This window comes from Phacochoerus africanus, chromosome 5 (genome assembly GCF_016906955.1).
Source record: "Phacochoerus africanus isolate WHEZ1 chromosome 5, ROS_Pafr_v1, whole genome shotgun sequence".
NCBI classification, from domain to species: domain Eukaryota; kingdom Metazoa; phylum Chordata; class Mammalia; order Artiodactyla; family Suidae; genus Phacochoerus; species Phacochoerus africanus.
The window spans coordinates 50,394,525-50,413,066 of NC_062548.1; the positions used below are offsets into that span (position 1 = coordinate 50,394,525).

Here is an 18,542-nt window from a genome sequence, read left to right on the forward strand (position 1 = left end):
GCCCTTCTGCCATAAGATAAGAAAGCCAGCAATGGGAAGCCCACCACCAAGGGTCCCACACAGACTCCCCTAAGAGACCCACACAGAGACCTCTCAGAGATCATATACAGAGACCTCCACAGAGACCCCTGACAGACCCCCACAGAGATCTCATGGAGAAGATACACAGACTGCACCGAGACCTCTGACAGGGATCTCTGAGATGATACACAGACCTCACACAGAGACCTCTGAGAGACCCCCACTGAGACCTGTCAGAGATGACACAGACTTCACACAGAGAAAACTCCCACAGGAACCTCATACAGAGGCCACTCTCAGGGAAGAGAAATCTCCGAGATCCGCACACAGATCCAGGAGGTCCACACAGAGGCACCCAGTGCTCCACCAAGAGCACAGAGGGACCTCAAACCGAAGCCTGAGCCAGCCACCCAGAGACAGACCCTGAGCAGATCCCAAGCCACACAGCAAACTGACAGTGAAGGAGGCTGGCCCCCACACACCAAGGAAATTCTTGTGTATTTATTAATTACTTCTTAAAAAAAGAATTAGATTCCTCATGAAAACCTGCAAAATCCTTTCCTTCCCAGCATTTTCACTAGCTTGAGCTCTGACTCACAGTTGAGAGAACAGACAAATTTGGAAAAGGAGCCAAACTCTGTTGGCATCGAATGAGGCAAAGTATTTGTCCAGTTTCAGTTACCATTCAGTCCAATGGCCTCAGGGGTCTCATGCTTCATTTTGGGGGGGACAAGTTCCTATACTCAAAGTGACTTCTTTCCTTTGGAAATGTGAGGTAGGGAGGCCTATGGCAAATGGGATCCAGGATGAAATGAAGCAGCAGAGAAGCATCTGACGCCTCTTTGCTAGCTTGCAGGCAGCCAAGTGATTCTGTACAGAAGAGCTTGTGTTAGGTCTGTGAGGTTGGCTTTATTTTGTAATGAAAGCAGCCATATTATCAAACACATGAAGCTTATCACGAATGAGACAATTTTTGGTAATACTTCGATTACATCCTCTAGTGTATTTGTACTTACTGCTTAGTATTAAATGATATTGCTCATTTGGCTCCTTTTAAAATACAGTAGAATGTTCAGACAGTGGTACGCATGTCTCTAGAAAATGAAAAAACCCTAATGTTTAGCTGTGATAGTTTAAACTTCTGAACCATGCAGAAGGATTCACATTTTCTGTCATTCTAAAAAATGCACATTTTTCCAAGTCTCAGGAAATTTATATTTATTATATTTATTTTCTATTTATTGTAGGGCTACAAAAAGGATATATTGCTTCAAAGAATTTTGATCTCTTAGAAAATATGGCACTCAATATACATTACCTCAAATTTCTTGAGAATTGGCATTTCAGCATCTGTTAAAGAAAGTATACACTCAATCAGCATTTCTATTATAAGACTAATGAAGTCTCACTGTCTGCCTCAGACTTTCCAAACCGTGCTCAGTTGAGACTCCATAGTTCTCATTGGTCATAAAAAGTCTGTTGCTCTCGACACAGGAAAATCTCGATAGTGAACATATGTCAAGCGTATGTCTGGTGAAGTCGCTCAGGTCACTCTTTGGGGTGACAGTATCATGGCCCTTTCTCTCAAAGCTGACGGGAGGGCTCTGTGAAGGGTACTTTTTCAATAAAGAAAAAAACATATTCAGGTGGTAAAATAGTTTACAAAATCAAAGCTTTTATTCTTTTTGAAATGTACTTCCTTTGTGATATTTTCTGATGTTACTGAATCACAGACCTATGGAAAGTGGCCACCATGTCCAAGAATGTCCAATGGATAATATTTACTAACTAGAACAGCATAGTTATTGTACACCTACAATATCTCACGGTCAAAAACATGACACTCTCTTTTTGGAAATTTAAGCTGGAAAACCTTCTTTTTCTTCTTAGTTTCCAGGCTAGGGGTCGAATTGGAGCTGTAGCTGAAACCTATGGCACAGCCACAGCAATGCTGGATCCAAGCCACACTATAATCTATGCTGCAGCTTATTGCAATGCCAGTTCCTTCACCCACTGAGCAAGGCCAGGGACCGAACTCACATCCGCAGAGACTAGAGTGGGTCCTTAACCCACTGAGCCACAATGAACTCCTAAACTGGGATTTCTAAACCACGTCTTTGAGATAAAACTAAATTTGAGTACGAACTACTATAAAGTAAGGTAAAGCTCAACAACAGTTGAGGATAGAGGAAATACTAGCATCTTTCATAGGAAAACACAATTTCCTCTTCTCATCTTGACTACAAGAAATGTGGATGATACAGCTTTTTGGTGTAAGCACGTGTGTATGTGTGCATGTACTTTAGCTAGTCCTGTGCATTGGATGATTAAAATTCTTTTTTTTTTTTTTTGTCTTTTTGCTATTTCTTTGGGCCGCTCCTGAGGCATATGGAGGTTCCCAGGCTAGGGGTCCAATCGGAGCTGTAGCCACTGGCTGATGCCAGAGCCACCGCAACGCGGGATCCGAGCCGCGTCTGAAACCCACACCACAGCTCACAGCAACGCCGGATCGTTAACCCACTGAGCAAGGGCAGGGAGCGAACCCGCAACCTCATGGTTCCTAGTCGGATTCGTTAACCACTGCGCCACGACGGGAACTCCCTAAAATTCTTTTTTTTTTTTAATTTGGGGATCAGAATATTTTTATATAAGTGATGCAAAGGATATGTGATTTATTAGTTAGGTTCTATGACCATTCTCCTTTTGGAATGGATCACAAGGGCAAAAATAATTACTAACACATATTTTCTGGAAAAGCAATTACATGTCCTTGAAATTTCCCCGTAGGGAAAAAGGTGGAGACTTTGGGAAGGTAGATGAGATATCCTTGCCCCACAAATAAGGTTTAGGCTATTCAAACTCGAAGGGGACAAAACACTGTAAATCAGCTATACTTCAATAAAAATTTGTGTAGGAGTTCCCACTTTGGTGCAGTGGAAATGAATCTAACTAGGAACCATGAGGTTTTGGGTTTGATCCCTGGCCTCGCTCAGTGGGTTAAGGATCCGGCATTGCTGTGGCTGTGGTGTAGGCCAGCACCTACAGCTCCAGTTTGACCCCTAGTCTGTCAACCTCCACATGCCATGGGGGCAGCTCTAAAAAGAAAAAAAAAAAATTTTAAAGAACATAGTAAATTAACTATAGCTTAAAAAATTTTAAGAATCAAACAAACAAAAAACCCAAAAAAACCCCAAAACTGGAAGGGCTCACCCAAGGCTGTTTGATAAAAGAAACTGCAGAGAGCAGATCAAGAAGGGCAGACAGGCAGGTCTAGGCTCTGACACCCTGGCCAGGACACCATCTAAAATATTTGTCCATAATTTAAGTAGGAACCACAACTTGCCCAAAGTGATGCGTGCTGCTCCTTCTCTCCATTTAGGCAAAGAGGACACTGCCCTCATCACCCCCACACCCCAGAGCCCTCCTTCGCTGCCTAGGGAGTTACCAGGGACTTTGGGTGAAGTAGACGAGGAGACGAAGAAGAAGCAGGAGTGCAGGGGGAACACGAGGAGGAGGAGGAAGAGCCATTACCAAACATAGGACTGGAGCCTCTTCTATAGTTCGGTCACCTAACTAACAAATGGAGACCCTGAGGCACAAAACGGTTCACCAAACTACACATGTGCTTGCTTTCCACAACGGACTCAGACCAAATGCTGCTGCTGCCACAACGTATACAACCTGCGAGAAAGAATCCTTTTCCTGGGTCATCCAGATGATCTCCCTAGAGCAAATCATTTCCACCGCCACCAGGTTATGGCACCTATTACTCTCTGCCCCCTCCCCCCAAGACATCATTTTGCCACATGGATAAAACATGTCAGAGCATAGCACCATTCTCAGCAGTTTGTTATTTTTATTCATGGTATGTTTAAAAGGAAAAGAATAACAAGAGAAGGAAATTCAATTTACTTTCATGAAAAACAGCACAATATAGTGTGATCCATTTCGTTCTGGGTAGAACTCCATTATGAAAAACACACCTTTCCCTGAATCTGGAATTCACCTACAAGTCCAAGGTCATCCAGGCAGATTTTGAGGGTTGAAGGCAAAAATACTTTCAACCATCCCTGTAGATAGCATCCCTCCTTTGTCCCCCCCCCCCCAACACACCTTCACCTGAGAGGCACTGAGGTTCTCTCAGAGTGAGACCTCTCAGGCCCACCAATTGGAGTGGAAGACAGTACACCCAGATACAGGAAGAAAATATCAGAACTTCCATTTGGATTCTTTTTCATCTCATTCTTTTAAAATCCCTATGCTTATATAAGTTTTGTCATGCATACAAATTATAGAACTGTAGAACATGCATTTAATTCACATGTCAGAGAACTTTTTACTGAGCAAGAGGATTGAAATATTGGAAAACAATTATATGAACCAGATTCCTGGTCTTTTCTAAGGAATCAAACCAGAATCCAAAACAGCCCTGGGGACTGGGCTCTGTCAGGCAAAGCACACATGTGGCCTGTCCAGGGAGAAGAAGGGCCATGAATAAACTCTAGAAAATGTTTCATCAAACTCTGAAATTCAGAGGGGCCTCATCAGCCCTGAGATTCAGCTTGTAGGCAGAAGGGAGATAACGTGGAGGTGAGTGAATTTTTTCCCCATTCACCTGCAAACACCAGTGCAGTGAGAATACAATTTAGGAAACTATACCCCCTCCAGGGCCATCAGAGCTGCAGGGTGTGTGTGTCCACGTGTGCAGAAGCAATGGGGACTTCCGGCAGCATCTGGCAGAGACTGGTGCACCGAAGCACAAACAGCACCCAGAAGAATGGCTTTTTGTTAAGAATGCAACAGTTTGTGTTTACATTACATTTTTGGAAGGGTCCTGTTGCTTTAGAGGCAAAATTCTACAGGCAGCAGTTTACTTACTGATTTTTTAATACATACGAAAAATCTACTGGAAGGTGTTTTGGATCAGGTAAGAAAAAAGAAAAATGGACTTGTTCAGTCAAGTTTATGGATATAGTGACTTGCCTAGGAACCAGGAGAGTAAAAATCCTGGCCAAAATGAAGCATCTGGTCAAGACACCTAGGGTGTACAACCACTGATTATGCTCCCCAACTGGCATATGGGGAAAGGGTGCCAGCTCTTAGGCCAAGCAACTGCTGGGATCCAGCTGAGGCCTAGGCACATTACAGTTTCTCCCAAGGCAGGGGTCGCAAGCTAAGAGGAAGGGAGTTTAGCCAAGAACCAAGTTGTGGTGAAGGCGGCATCTGTCGTTGTGAGCACTTGCCATTGGAAGATGATGTGTGAAGAGCAAGTTAAGAAAGAGAAGGATTTCCATTTTGATGCCAAAATCAATCACTGGGACACATCACTGGATGTAGAAAATGGACTGAATTCAGCATCTATATCGGTTGAGCCACTGTACACTGTCTAACGTACCCAGTCATCTTCAGTAGACTTGTCATTACTCCACACAGTCAGTGATCTCCATAGCAGTGGAGTGGTCAGACATGCTTGTCAAGGTGAAGCTGGATGGCAGGGAAAGATTCAGCGAAAGTGTGAAAATCTTGCCACCTGGTCTCAGACAGATGACCATCAAAGGAAACTTTTTTTTTCTTTCTCTTTTTTGGGCTGTACCCACAGTATATGGAAGTTCCCAGGCTAGGGGTCAAATGGGAGCTGTAGCCACCGACCTGCACCACAGCCACAGTAACACCAGATCTGAACCACATCTATGACCTACACCACAACTCACAGCAATGCCAGATCATTAACCCACTGAGCAAGGCCAGGGATTGAACCTGCGTCCTCATGGATGCTAGTCAGATTTGTTTCCACTGAGCCACAACTGGAACTCCAAAGGAAACATTTCATGATATGAGATGTATCAACACACAATGAAATGGTTGAAAAAAAATCTAAAAACTACAAACTTACAGAAAAGATTGACTGATAATCTCTGGACAAGTACTGTATTTTTAACTTCATCCCACTGGCCTCGTGGGCAATCATGTCTATGTTTGTTAGGGTAACATTTTTAGCCTTACTCAACATATGGATAATTTAGCAGTGGTTATTTTTATTTTTATTTTTATTTTGCTTTTAAGGGCCACACCTGCAGCATATGGAGGTTTCCAGGTTAGGGGTCCAATCAGAGCTACAGCTGCCGGCCTACACCACAGCCACATCAGATTCGAGCCAAGTCTGTGTCCTACACCATGGCTCATGGCAATACCAGATCCTTAACCCACTGATGGAGGCCAAGGATTGAACCTGAAACCACATACTTTTTAGTTGGATTCATTTCCACTGCACTGACAAGGGAACTCGAGCAGTGGTTAAATTCTTGCTTGTTAAAACATTTTGTATTCAAATTAGGAGCAGACTTTATGGACAGTTTTTGTAATGGATGACTTCTTGGTTTTCTCTCATTCCATTCTGATATCACTGCACCAGTTTCCTAATCAATCGAGCTGGGAGGGGTAGTGATAGGGGATTAAATTCTAAGCCAAGAGAATCCACAGCTCCAGGCTGAGACAATCCTTACAGGAGGATGGATGAACTGAAATCTAACTGGTGTTTTTAACATTTATGAATAGTACATCAAAATACAACAAATATAAAACTCCAGAGTAGAGGCGTTTAAACAAATCTTAGAAAATACATGCAAGCCAGCAACGAGCTGAATGTACTTCTTCTGTTCACGTTTCTTCTTCATACATGGAGTGGGTGTGCCTAGAAGACACGTACTTTTTCACTGATTGCTAACATTCTAGAAGGATGTCTTCCAATTCAAGCTAAAAGCCTCCCTCATGCTTCATGTTCCTTGTGAGGAGAAAACAAAGACAAAAACAACAGCCTTGCTGCTATCCACTAGTGAGCCTGGACATAAATACCAAGAAGTATCAGAGAATACCTACACCAAGTAAGATTACTTGGAGAGCATGATAAAGTGAGACAAAATGATGGCAATTCATAATTGTTTTCTAAGTACAGGGAAAAAAAAAAAAAGGTCACTGTGCCACCCCTCAAATACCAAACACTCCATTCTTTTGGTTAAAATGAATGACAGCTACTTTGTTTCCAGGAATGGCTCTTTCCTACCCATCATCTTCCCTCCTGTCCATAACATTCATTGACAGATGAATCACAGAACTGCCCTGACTTTCAGCATCTGATCTAAATGACCCACCACTTTCAGGCTCTCCCTCAAATCACCAACCTAAGCCCAAATCCTGCAGTGGCTTTCTTCTAACATCCTCCTCCTGAGACACTCAGGGCAATGAGGAAGAAACCCAACTTGTTCTAGATTCCACTCGTTCTCAGGTGTGTTCCTGCTGGCTTTTGGCTGGAGAACATGGACGCGGGAATGATCTCATCTTAATCAGCTGACTCTGGCACCCCAAGGAGAATACCCCCATGCTTGAGCCTTTTTCCTAAACACTTCTTACTCCCTACTTCCCCACGGAGGGCTGGCCCCCTGTGCTATGGTTGTCTGGAACCCCTTGCACTTCTTCCCTCTGACAGCCTCCACATATCTTGAGGTGTTTCTCCAATGGCAATGAAAGGTCTTGCAGGCAAGGGTGAGGAGTGAAGTCAGCCCACATTCCCAGTATTCTATTCCCTGATGAAAAGTGTTTTATAAAAGCTTGCTAATTACACTGAGGAATATGGAATGATTGGCCAACGGGGACCTGTTGTATAGCACAGGGAACTCGACCCAATATTCTGGGATCATCTCTGTGGGAAAAGAATCTATAACTGAATCACTTTGCTGTAGAGCAGAAATTATCACCAACTTCTAAGTCAATTATACTTAAAAAAACTTGAAAAAAAAGGGAAAAAGTTGGCTAATTCATGGACATAGGAATTAAAGCTTTCTAACTTACCTTCTGTATAGATCACCACTTGGTAATGACATCTCTCAAGCCACCAACATATTTTGAGAAGAATCTGCAAGAATAAAATAGCATTAAAAATTGAAGTTTCACAGTGCCAAGAAAATTCCTAATTATTGAGTCTAAGTCACTTATTTTACATTTCAAATAGGAATATCCTTGCAGCTTTTTAAATTCTTCACTGCAAAATTTAGGTATTCACAGACGAAGGATTAAAAAGCAAATTTATTTCAAAGTATTATTTCTGTTTTGACACAAATTCATAAAACAAAGTCTATTACCAAAAAAGACATGCGATATAATTTAAATATGTAATTTGCAACAGCTACATATATTGTAAAGCTACTGTTCTAAAACTAAGGAGCAATTACCTCTTGTTTGCTTTAGCACTCAGTATGCTGAAAAGTCTGGAGAACCATTGGTTTATGAACAAATATATTTAGGGAGTTCCTGTCGTGGCTCAGTGGAAATGAATCTGACTCGTATACATGAGGACGCAAGTTCGATCCCTGGCCTAGCTCGGTGGGTTAAGGATCCCGTGTTGCTGTGAGCTGTGGTGTAGGTCTCAGACTCGACTCAGATCTGTGCTGCCCTAAAAAGACAAAAAAAGAAAAAAAGAACAAATAGATGTAAAATGAAGTAGTGCAAAAGAACCCCATATGCACTTTTGCCTGTTTGAAAATTACTTTTAGAATTATCGAAAAAACTGAAAATGTTTCAAAACATTATTTTAAAGATATGTAAGGGAGAGGGTAGGAAGATATGCCTGCATACTTATTGTCTAATAATTTAAATTACAAATATGGGGAGTATAGACTTTCAGTTATAAGACAGATAAGGTCTAAAAAGTTCATGTACAGCATGGGGATTACAATTCATAATAATGTACCATATACTTAATTTGCTAGAAGAATGGATCTGAAATATTCTTACCCCCTGACACACACACACACACACACATATTTTGCTCCAGTGCTGTGCCAGTATTTCCCTGGAAACCTAGACTTCCTCAAAGTCTCTCTTACCCATGAGTGACTGTCAGAGTCAGTGTTCTTTAGGGACTTCTGGAGCCCAGCTGAGCAGAGCTGAAGCAGGTTCACGGGCTACTACAGTGTCCACAGGCAGGACCAATTCCCTCCACATGGAAGGGCAAGACTCCTCCAAGGACCCTTGGTACCTGGTGCTGAAATCTCTCATCTCCCAGAAAGTCACCTGTTTCTGTGGATGAATGCCAAGTTGTTGGGGGAGGTGGGTAGCAGGATCTGCATTTTGAAATCCTTTTTGTTAGGTGCATACACATTTAAAATTGCTGTGTTGCAGGGAGCTGAGGAGATGCAAGGACTCAAAAAAAGGACCTTGCCTGATGGCAGAAAAACCTGAAGGCAAGTTCCTAACCAAGGAAGGGAGCTCACCTGAATGGTACATGCCGAAGGTGGGCCTCTGGACAGGATTAAAACTCACCTGAATGGTACAAGCTGAAGGTGGGCTTCTGGTCAGGATAAAAAGCCTACATGAAAGGTGCATGCCGAAGGTGGGCTTCTGGTCAGGATAAAAAGCCTGCCTGAACAGTACAAGCTGAGGACAGGCCTCAGGTTACACAGCTCTCATTTTGATGTTTATGGGGAAGAATTGGGGCTTTCCTGGGAAAGCAATTTCCATGTTTGCTCTGGAGAACATGGATTGTTTCTCAGGTGACCTAATCTATCCTGTTGTTTTATTTGTTATTCAGTTTCCTCAGTCTTTCCTGATTATTTACTTATTCTTATTTTCCATTCTTATTTTCCTGTGATGATTTGTGATTTAACAAAGTTACAACAATAATATAATAAGAATTTCATCCTGAAGGACTTTCCCCTATTTAAATCCAACTTAATTAATATATAGTGTTTATCTACTAACTAGTTATACAGTAAACTTTAGAGTTAGGATTTTAATGAGGTTCATAGAAGTTAGACATATATTATTCTTGACCAAAAGACACCTAGCTATGAGTTATAGAAGCTCTTAAGTGATATCTAGTTAAGTTGGTTTATATTTTCTTACACTGTCTCCCTGCCATAATGCTTTAAAGATAAGCACCAGTCTAAAAACAAGATTTGGGAATGCCCAATTCTTGTGTCTCTGACCTCTTCAACTTGTGGAGACTTGCTGGCCATGGGATGATTTGTACTGGGTCTCCTCCTTTCCACATGATGTATTGTACCTAATTGCCCTTAAATTGTACTCACTTAGTTAAGACAAATATGTTAGAACGTGATGTATAGCTGCTGTACCATGTAAAAGTTAGCCAATGTACTTTTAACACTACGATGTAATTTGTAGTGAAAAACTGCCTATATAATCTACTACTTTTGCCAAAAAAATTTGAGCAGTCCAGCGCCCTAAAAGAAGGGACAAAGAGGCTGTCTCCATATGTACATTTGCCGACACTGTGTCCCTCTCTGATCGGGATGTATACTCCCTGGCCGCTGGAGCTGGCCTCTGGCACTGTGTCTTTTTGGAGAATTGTTATCTTTATCATTATGAGAATCCTCATCAAAATAGGTGAGGCAGAAGCTGATCAATCTGAAAGGGGAAATACACAAACTCACAGTTACAGTAGGAGATAAGGACTCGTCACTCAATAAATGGTAGAATAGGTAGGCAGAAAATCATGTGAATCATAATGACTTCAAAAAGTCAGGTGAACACTTATGATTTCAAAAACCAACTAGAGATTACAAATTAAAGTACTGCTATGGTGTAATTTTTGACTATTTCTTATTACCATCTGAAGGGCAGGTGCAGTTTAGCCAGATTTAGAGCTACGTGGCATATAGAAGGGTTTCTTTAGCATGTAACATCGGAATGAAAAGAGGGCTAATATGGGAACAGTGGTATAGTACATTTGGGTTAAGTTAATTGCATATTTTCTTGAGATAAGACTTCTAGTAAGACTCATTATTTATGCACATACATAAAATTGAGACACAATTCCTTTTGTTCAACTCTAATAGTGTATTGAGCATTCTCATTAACAAGTTTTCTCACCAGTGTAGAAGCTGTCCTTTGGTTTTGACTTTTGCTTCTAAACTAGAGATAAAGCTTGCAATCCAATTTTGCATTCACAAAAGAATAAGAAATTGCTCCATGTGTCCAGTTCAATACTACAGTCATGTTTGCATGTTGAGATAAGAACAGCCAAGTGGAGGGAAAAGAGGACGGCAGAGAACAGAAAGCAAGTAGTCTCCTTCCTTTGTTTTTAAAGCTAAGTGTGCTGGTATGTTAAGCAAATTCAAATGTGAATTACATTAAATATTCCTACAGAATTCATTCTGCAGAAAAGGCTAAAGAAATGACAATCATGGGGAGTTCCCGTCGTGGCGCAGTGGTTAATGAATCCGACTAAGAACCATGAGGTTGCGGGTTCGCTCCCTGCCCTTGCTCAGTGGGTTAACGATCCGGCGTTGCCGTGAGCTGTGGTGTAGGTTGCAGACGCGGCTTGGATCCCGCGTTGCTGTGGCTCTGGCGTAGGCCGGTGGCTGCAGCTCCGATTGGACCCCTAGCCTGGGAACCTCCATATGCCGCGCGGGAGCGGCCCAAGAAGTAGCAACAACAACAACAACAAGAACAAAAAGACAAAAAAAAAAAAAAGAAATGACAATCATGGCAGCAACAGCATTGTGATAAAATGTTAATCTTTTTACTGAGAGCTCAATGGAAATGATGGGGCCACAGAGCCCCTGCCATCTGCAACTGAACACAAGTGGAGAGTCAACATCAAATAGCAGTTACTTGCATCTATAATACCTAAAATAATATTTATATGATATACATCACAGGAGAGAAAAGTGCGCTTGGGTTTATTGAGAAATTGAAATTCAAGGATCATTCCAGAATGAAAACCAGTTCCTTAGGATCGATCTTGGCAAGACAGCTGTGCTTTACATACTTCACCGTGTGGTACATTATTAGAAATTAAGTGAACATAATCAGAGGAATGGATCCCTATTTTCACCCTAAGAAGTTATTGATTATAAAAGACATCATTACATTTTAAGAAGACTAAAGGAGGAAAAAGAAATATGAGATTAAATATGCACTTTAGTTTTAAAATTCATGCTATAGATAGTAAATATGAAAAAACATGTCTAACCATTGAAGGAACACAGCAACAATCTCAACATACCGATCAATCATTAGATTACTTTAGTAGCCTCAATGGGGATGGACACCACATCACAGAAAGAACATTAAGGGACAAAAATAACTCTAGAGGAAAACATACAGGAGATAAGGAGTCTGAAAACTTATCCTTAGAACTCAATGGCCATATCTAAGATTTCCTAAAATAAAAAAATTTAACACCCCACAAAACTCTAGAGAAAGGGGAAAATCTGGTTTCTCTAGTTTCCATGTTCATCAAATCCAAAAGTCAAATTTTCAATAAAAGCAATCAAGGCACACAAAAAAAGAGCAACGTTTAGCTGATTCAAAGAAGCAAAATAGGAGTTCCCATGGTGGCTCAGTGGAAACAAACCCAACTAGTATCCATGAGGATGCAGGTTTGATCTCTGGCCTTGCTAATTAGGTTAAGAATCTGGTGTTGCTATGAGCTGTGGTGTGGGTTACAGACATGGCTTGTATATGGTATTGCTGTGGCTGTGATGTAGGCCGGCAGTTATACCCTGATTTGACCCCAGCCTGGGAATTTCAATATGCTGCATCTGCAGCCCTTAAAAAGAAGAAGCAAAATAAATCAACAGAACATGTACCTGAGGAAGCCCAGATGTCAAAATTACTAGACAAAGACTTAAAAACAATTATTTCAAAGATGCTCAAAAAGCTAAAGGAAGACACGGACAAAAATAGAAAAATGATATGTAGAAAATAATATCGATAGAGGTTAAATTATTTTCAAAAAGAACCGAAAAGAATTTTTGAAGCTGAAAAGTCCAATCACTGAAATGAAAAGTATCTCAAAAGGGTTCAAAAGCAGATCTGTGCAAGCAGAACAATCAGTGTACATAAAGAAAGAACAAATGAAATGATCAAGTCTAAGGAAGAGAAAAAAAAAATGAAGAAAAATGAACAGAGCCTGAGAGACTTGTGAAACATCATCAAGTGGACCAACACAGGCATTGTGGGAATGTCAGCAGGAGAAGAGAGATAGAAAGGAGCAAAATGAATAATTCCTGAAAACTTCCCAAATTTAAAGAACTGAAATGGCTATAAGTGAATCTATAAATCCAAGAAGCTCAAAAACTCCAAGTAGAAGAAACTCAAAAATACTCACACTGAGATGCATTATCATCAAAATACTGAAAGACAAAGATGAAGAGAGAATCTTAAAAGGAGCAAAAGTGGCTGACTCATCCCATACGAGGAATTCCCAAAGAGATTACCTGCCAATTTCTCATCAGAAACCCTAAAGGCCAGAAGTCAGTGGGTTGATACAACCAATAAGCTTAAAGGGTCGGGGGGAGAATATCAATGGACAACTTTATATCCAATAAAACCATCTTTTAACAATGAGGCAGAAATGACATTCCAAGATTTTAAAAAGCCGAGGGTGTTTATTACCACTAGACCTTCCCTTCAGGAAATGTTAAAGGGGGTCCTTCAGGCTGAAATAAAAGGAAAACAGTAACCTGAAGCCACATAAAGAAATTAGGATAAAGGTAAATGCATAGGCAATTGGGAAAGCTACTACTACTGTAATTTTGCTTGTAGCCTGATTTTCTATATTCTAAAGATTTAAATTACAGATGCATTAGAGGAGTTCCTGTCATGGCTCAGTAGTTAATGAATCCAACTAGGAACCATGAGGTTGCGGGTTCGATTCCTGGCCTCACTCAGTGGGTTAAGGATCTGGCGTTGCTGTGAGCTACAGTGTAGGTCGCAGCTGCAGCTCAGATCTGGTGTTGGTGTGGCTGTGGTGTAGGCTGGCGGCTATATCTCAGATTCAACTCCTAGCCTGAGAACCTCTATATGCTGTCTTTTAGGGTCACAAAGGCAAGAATGCCCACTTCCTCTGCTGTTATTTAACATTCTACTGGAAGTTCTAACCAGAACTACTTGGTCTGCATCCCAAATAGAAAGAGCCCAAACTATCTCTTTTGCAGATGAAATCATCTAATACAGAGAGTATCCCAAAGAATACACAAGAAAGCTATTAGAACTAATAAATCCAATCAAGTTGCAGAACACAGAGTTTGTCTGTTTGTTGTTATGGCCACATCCACTGCATATGGAAGTTTCTGGACCAGGGACTGAACAACAAATCCTTCAATCTACTGTGCTTGCTAGGGATTAAACCCATGCCTCCGCAGCAACCAGAAACACTGCAGATGGATTCTGAACACACTGCACCACAGCAGGAACTCCAAACTGGCATATGCACACTGAGGTATATGAAATGACAGGCCAATGGGGACCTGCCGTATAGCACAGAGGAATCTAGCCAATATTCTGTGATAGACTACATGGAAAAAGAATCTGAAAAAGATGGGATGTGTGTACATATATAACTGAATTACTCTGTTGTACAGCAGAAATGATCACAACAGGAAATCAACTATCATTCAGTAACATTTTAGGGTCACACCCGTGGCATATAGAGTTTCCCAGACTAGGGGTCAAATCAGAGCTGCAGCTGCCAGCCTACACCACAGCCACAGCAAAGTGGGATCTGAGCCACATCTGTGACCTACACAACAGCTCACAGCAATGCCAAATGCTTAACCCACTGAGTGAGGCCAGGGATCGAACCCACATCCTCATGGATGCTAGTCAGGTTCATTAACCACTGAGCTTCCCCGGGAACTCGACAGTGTTCTGTCAATTTTCTATTGCACAGCTAGCAATCCCACTCTGGGGCGTATATCCTGACAAAAAAGTTCCTTGAAAAAGTTACATGCACCTGTGTGTTCTATATTTGTTTTAAATGTATCATTTGTATAGATGTTTTGGCTGTTACTCTGGGTAAGTCATCTTATATAACTTACTGTAGTTCTGTGGTGTGGGCATTGTAACACAGCAATGGAGGTAGCTTACCCTTCCCACTTTATAATTTGCTTTAAATATTACAACTATATATGTTGAAAACCTTATCACACAAGGTAGTAATTTTTGCTTCAACCTGCAAATACAAGTTAGAAACTCAAGACCAGAAAGATATTTGTATTGTATTTACCCACATTTTTACTCTTTCCGTTTTCTTTTCTTTTTTAGAATATGAGTTTCCTTTTCCTATCATTTCATTACTGATTTCAGGACTGCCTTAACCACTCTTAACTAGGTTTCTGGTCTTCTTTTGAAGCTCAGGCTCCTGAATCAGTCACAATGTGGCTCTGGGATGTACAGGGGGCACAGATTGTAGGTGGTCCTAGAACTCAAACAGAGGGGTCTGAACTTGGCCCAAGAGACATACCCCAAGGCGTGAGAGCTCCTGAAACAGGACAGGGTTTTATGCAAGCTGCGTTTCATAGTGATCATCTTTATCTATGTAAATTCATATTTTGGATAACTGTTCCTCTGGGAGACCGACTGGAAAGATTTTAATAATTTCAATAAATATTGAAACCCTAAGCCAAGATGGAACTCGGGAAAAAAACAGCAACATGTTGAGACAATCTAAAGGGAAGAAATCAAAATGTTATAGGTGTTTGATTTTGAAAAAGAATCAGGAGGCATTTCTGGCCCCTACTGTCATCTCTAGGAAAAGTTGTGTTAGATCCAATCCATGCTAATTACTTGTTCTCTCCTAATTGTGAAAAGTGTATGGAAAGAATGGCACACAAAGTCCTTTTCAGAAACCGAAGGCATCGTGTTATTAGCCAAATCCCCTTTGATTAAAAGATGTACATGTTATTTGTCCTCAATGTGGGATGAACACCGAACATTTACAAACTAGCAGAAAGGAGGTCTTTATTGCTCTACTGGCCAATCAAGTCCTGAAAAAGACTGAGAGAGTGGTCAGGGTTTTGAACTAAGTGCTGGGAAAATGGCCTTGGCTTTTTCTTCCTGGAAATGTCCCACTGGGAGGTTGTATGACACGAGAAAGCACAGACACTGTGATGAGAGAGGCCACGCCCTTGGAGCATAAAGTCCATGACTGTGACCTTTCACTTGTATGTCTGGAAACTGTGCCTCTGTGAGTGCAGAGCCAGCTGCTGCTCACAGCACTCAGTGCAGTCCATGTGCCTTGCTGCAGGTCAGCCACCATATGTGAAGGATGCTGTGTGAGGACCCTGGGGGAGGGGGGAGTCTCTGACATCACTTGAGGGACCTTATGCCACACACCAAGGTCCACACAGCATCTTGTGAGCAGAAATGGGGAAAGAGTAGAGACTTCAAGGGGCTGCAAAGGTCAACACAAACATGCAAAGCAGAAGCATATTTATTTGATTTTTTTCTAATCATCAGATCTCTCTGAAGTGTAAAGGTAACATTAAAATTCTTAAAAGGTTCTGGTCATAATAAACAGTGCTACTTTTAAACTGATATTTGCATTACCATGTATTTGCAGTTATAGTGTTGTTTTAAAATTGTATCATAATGGGAGTTCCTCTCATGGCTCAGTGGTTAATGAATCTGACTAGGAACCATGAGGTTGCAGGTTTGACCCCTGGCCTTGCTCAGTGGGTTGAGGATCTGGCGTTGCCATGAGCTGTGGTGTAGGCTCAGATCCTGCATTGCTCTGGCTCTAGTGTAGGCCGGCGGCTACAGCTCCAATTCAACCCCTAGCCTGGGAACCTCCATATGTCGCAGGAACAGCCCAAGAAATGGCAAAAATAAAATAAAATAAAATAAAATTGTATGATAATATACTTGGAAGGAACACAAGGTCTATGAGAAAATATACTGGGAGAACTTGTTATTAATTTCTTTGAAATAAAGTTTAAAAGTGTATTATGTAGGAGGAATCTAGAAAGATAGCAGAGGAGGAAGTACCAGGAATTGGTCTCCCCACCTAGGAAACATTTACACTGGCAGACTCTGTCTAATGCAACTAACTAGGAACTCTGGAGTCTATTGAAGGCTTGCAACATCCAGGGGAAGACTCCAACAATACATTGTGGTTAATTTGGGCCAATTTCAGCTCCTAACACAGTAGCAAGTACCAATCTCCTATTCCCCTGCTCAGGGCAGACAGCAGTTTACATGTTTCCTGAGCAGTTTGAACACAGCTCGCAGGAGCCATGGTGGGCAAAAAGGACCCTGTTCTCCAAATATTGGAACTCTCTGCTCTGATCACTGATTGCTGCTTCTGATCACAGAGTGCAGACAAAGAGACAGGCAATGACAGTGGTTGTCGCCCCTCACCTCATGGTGGAAAGCCCCTTTCTCTAGCTAAAGTGACATCCATGAGATTTAGAGGGATGGTGCCTTTTCCTCCTCTTTGTTTTACTATTTCCCCCTTTGGGGAGACAGACATTGAAAACTAGGATAGTAAAGCACAATTACATATGTGAGGAAAATAAGAAAGTCACCACAAAACCCCAAGATAAGGTATTGACTCAGAAAAGACTTGATGAGACCTTATATTTACCCTCAAGGTGGTCCCCAGCACAGAGACAGACTAAAATGTTCTACACACACACACACACACACACACACACACAGGAAAACTCTGGGGAAGGGGGAGAATCTGACTCCCAGAGTTATGATATTATTTGATTTAAATGTCCACTTTTCAACCAAAAAAAAAAAAAAATCACCAGCCATGCAAACCAAACCAAACCAAACCAAACCAGATATATATGACTCATGCAAAGGAAAATAACAAACCCACAAACACTGTCCCTGGAAAAGATGTAATGACAGATCTTCTAGACAAATACCTGAAAAAAGTTATCCTAAAGATGTTCAAAGAACTAAAAGAAGACACAGAGAAAGCCAAGAAAATAACATATGCATAAAATGTACATGTAAATAAGATAGAAAACCTAAAAAAGAAATCAGGAACTGAAAAGTACAATCATTAAAATTTAAAATTTACTAGAAGGATTCAAAGGTGATTTTGAGCAGGCAGATGAAAGCATCGGTGAATTCAAAGATAACGGAATGGAAATTATCTGGTCTGAGGAAGAGACAGAAAAATAGAGAGATTATAGAAAAACAAAGAAAGCCTACGGGAGCTGTGAGATACCATAAAGCTGACCAATATATTCCTCCTGGTGGGTGTCCCAGAAGAAGAAATAAAGGGACAACGACTAGTTGAAGACGGAATAGCTGAAAACTTGCAAAATTTGATGAAAGACGTCATTGTAACCGTCCAAGAAACAAGTAATTGCATGTAGAATGAACTCAGAGAGATCCCCACTGGAACACATCACACTCAGCCTGTCAAAAGGCCAAGACAGAAAGAGTATTTTGAAAGCATCGAGAGAGAAGGGACTGAGCACATCCAAGGAGTCCGTAGTAAGATTATCAGCAGACTTCTCATCAGAAACTTCAGAGGCCAGAAGGCAGTGAGCTAGTATAATCAAAGCACACACACACACACACACAAAAAAAAAAAAAAAAAAAAAGAAGAGAAAAGAAAAAGCAAAAACTGTCAACCAAGAATCCTTCTTTCAGGCAAAACTGTTTTTCAAAAATGAGGGATAGATTAAGACATTCTGAAGTAAACAAAAGCTCAGGGAACTCAATACTAAACTGCAAGAAATGCTAAGGGAGTCATG

The 18,542-nt window shown here is 41.2% G+C and overlaps 1 long non-coding RNA gene across 1 annotated transcript; it reads right to left on the minus strand.

Annotated features, from left to right (window-relative positions):
• Positions 1 to 1,232: 1,232 nt before the first annotated feature.
• On the minus strand, positions 1,233 to 8,357 carry LOC125127748 (uncharacterized). Its single transcript, XR_007135049.1, has 3 exons — positions 8,247 to 8,357; positions 7,867 to 7,930; positions 1,233 to 1,371 (listed from the first exon to the last, which is right to left on the minus strand). It is a non-coding gene; the product is annotated as an uncharacterized LOC125127748 (long non-coding RNA).
• Positions 8,358 to 18,542: the final 10,185 nt, after the last annotated feature.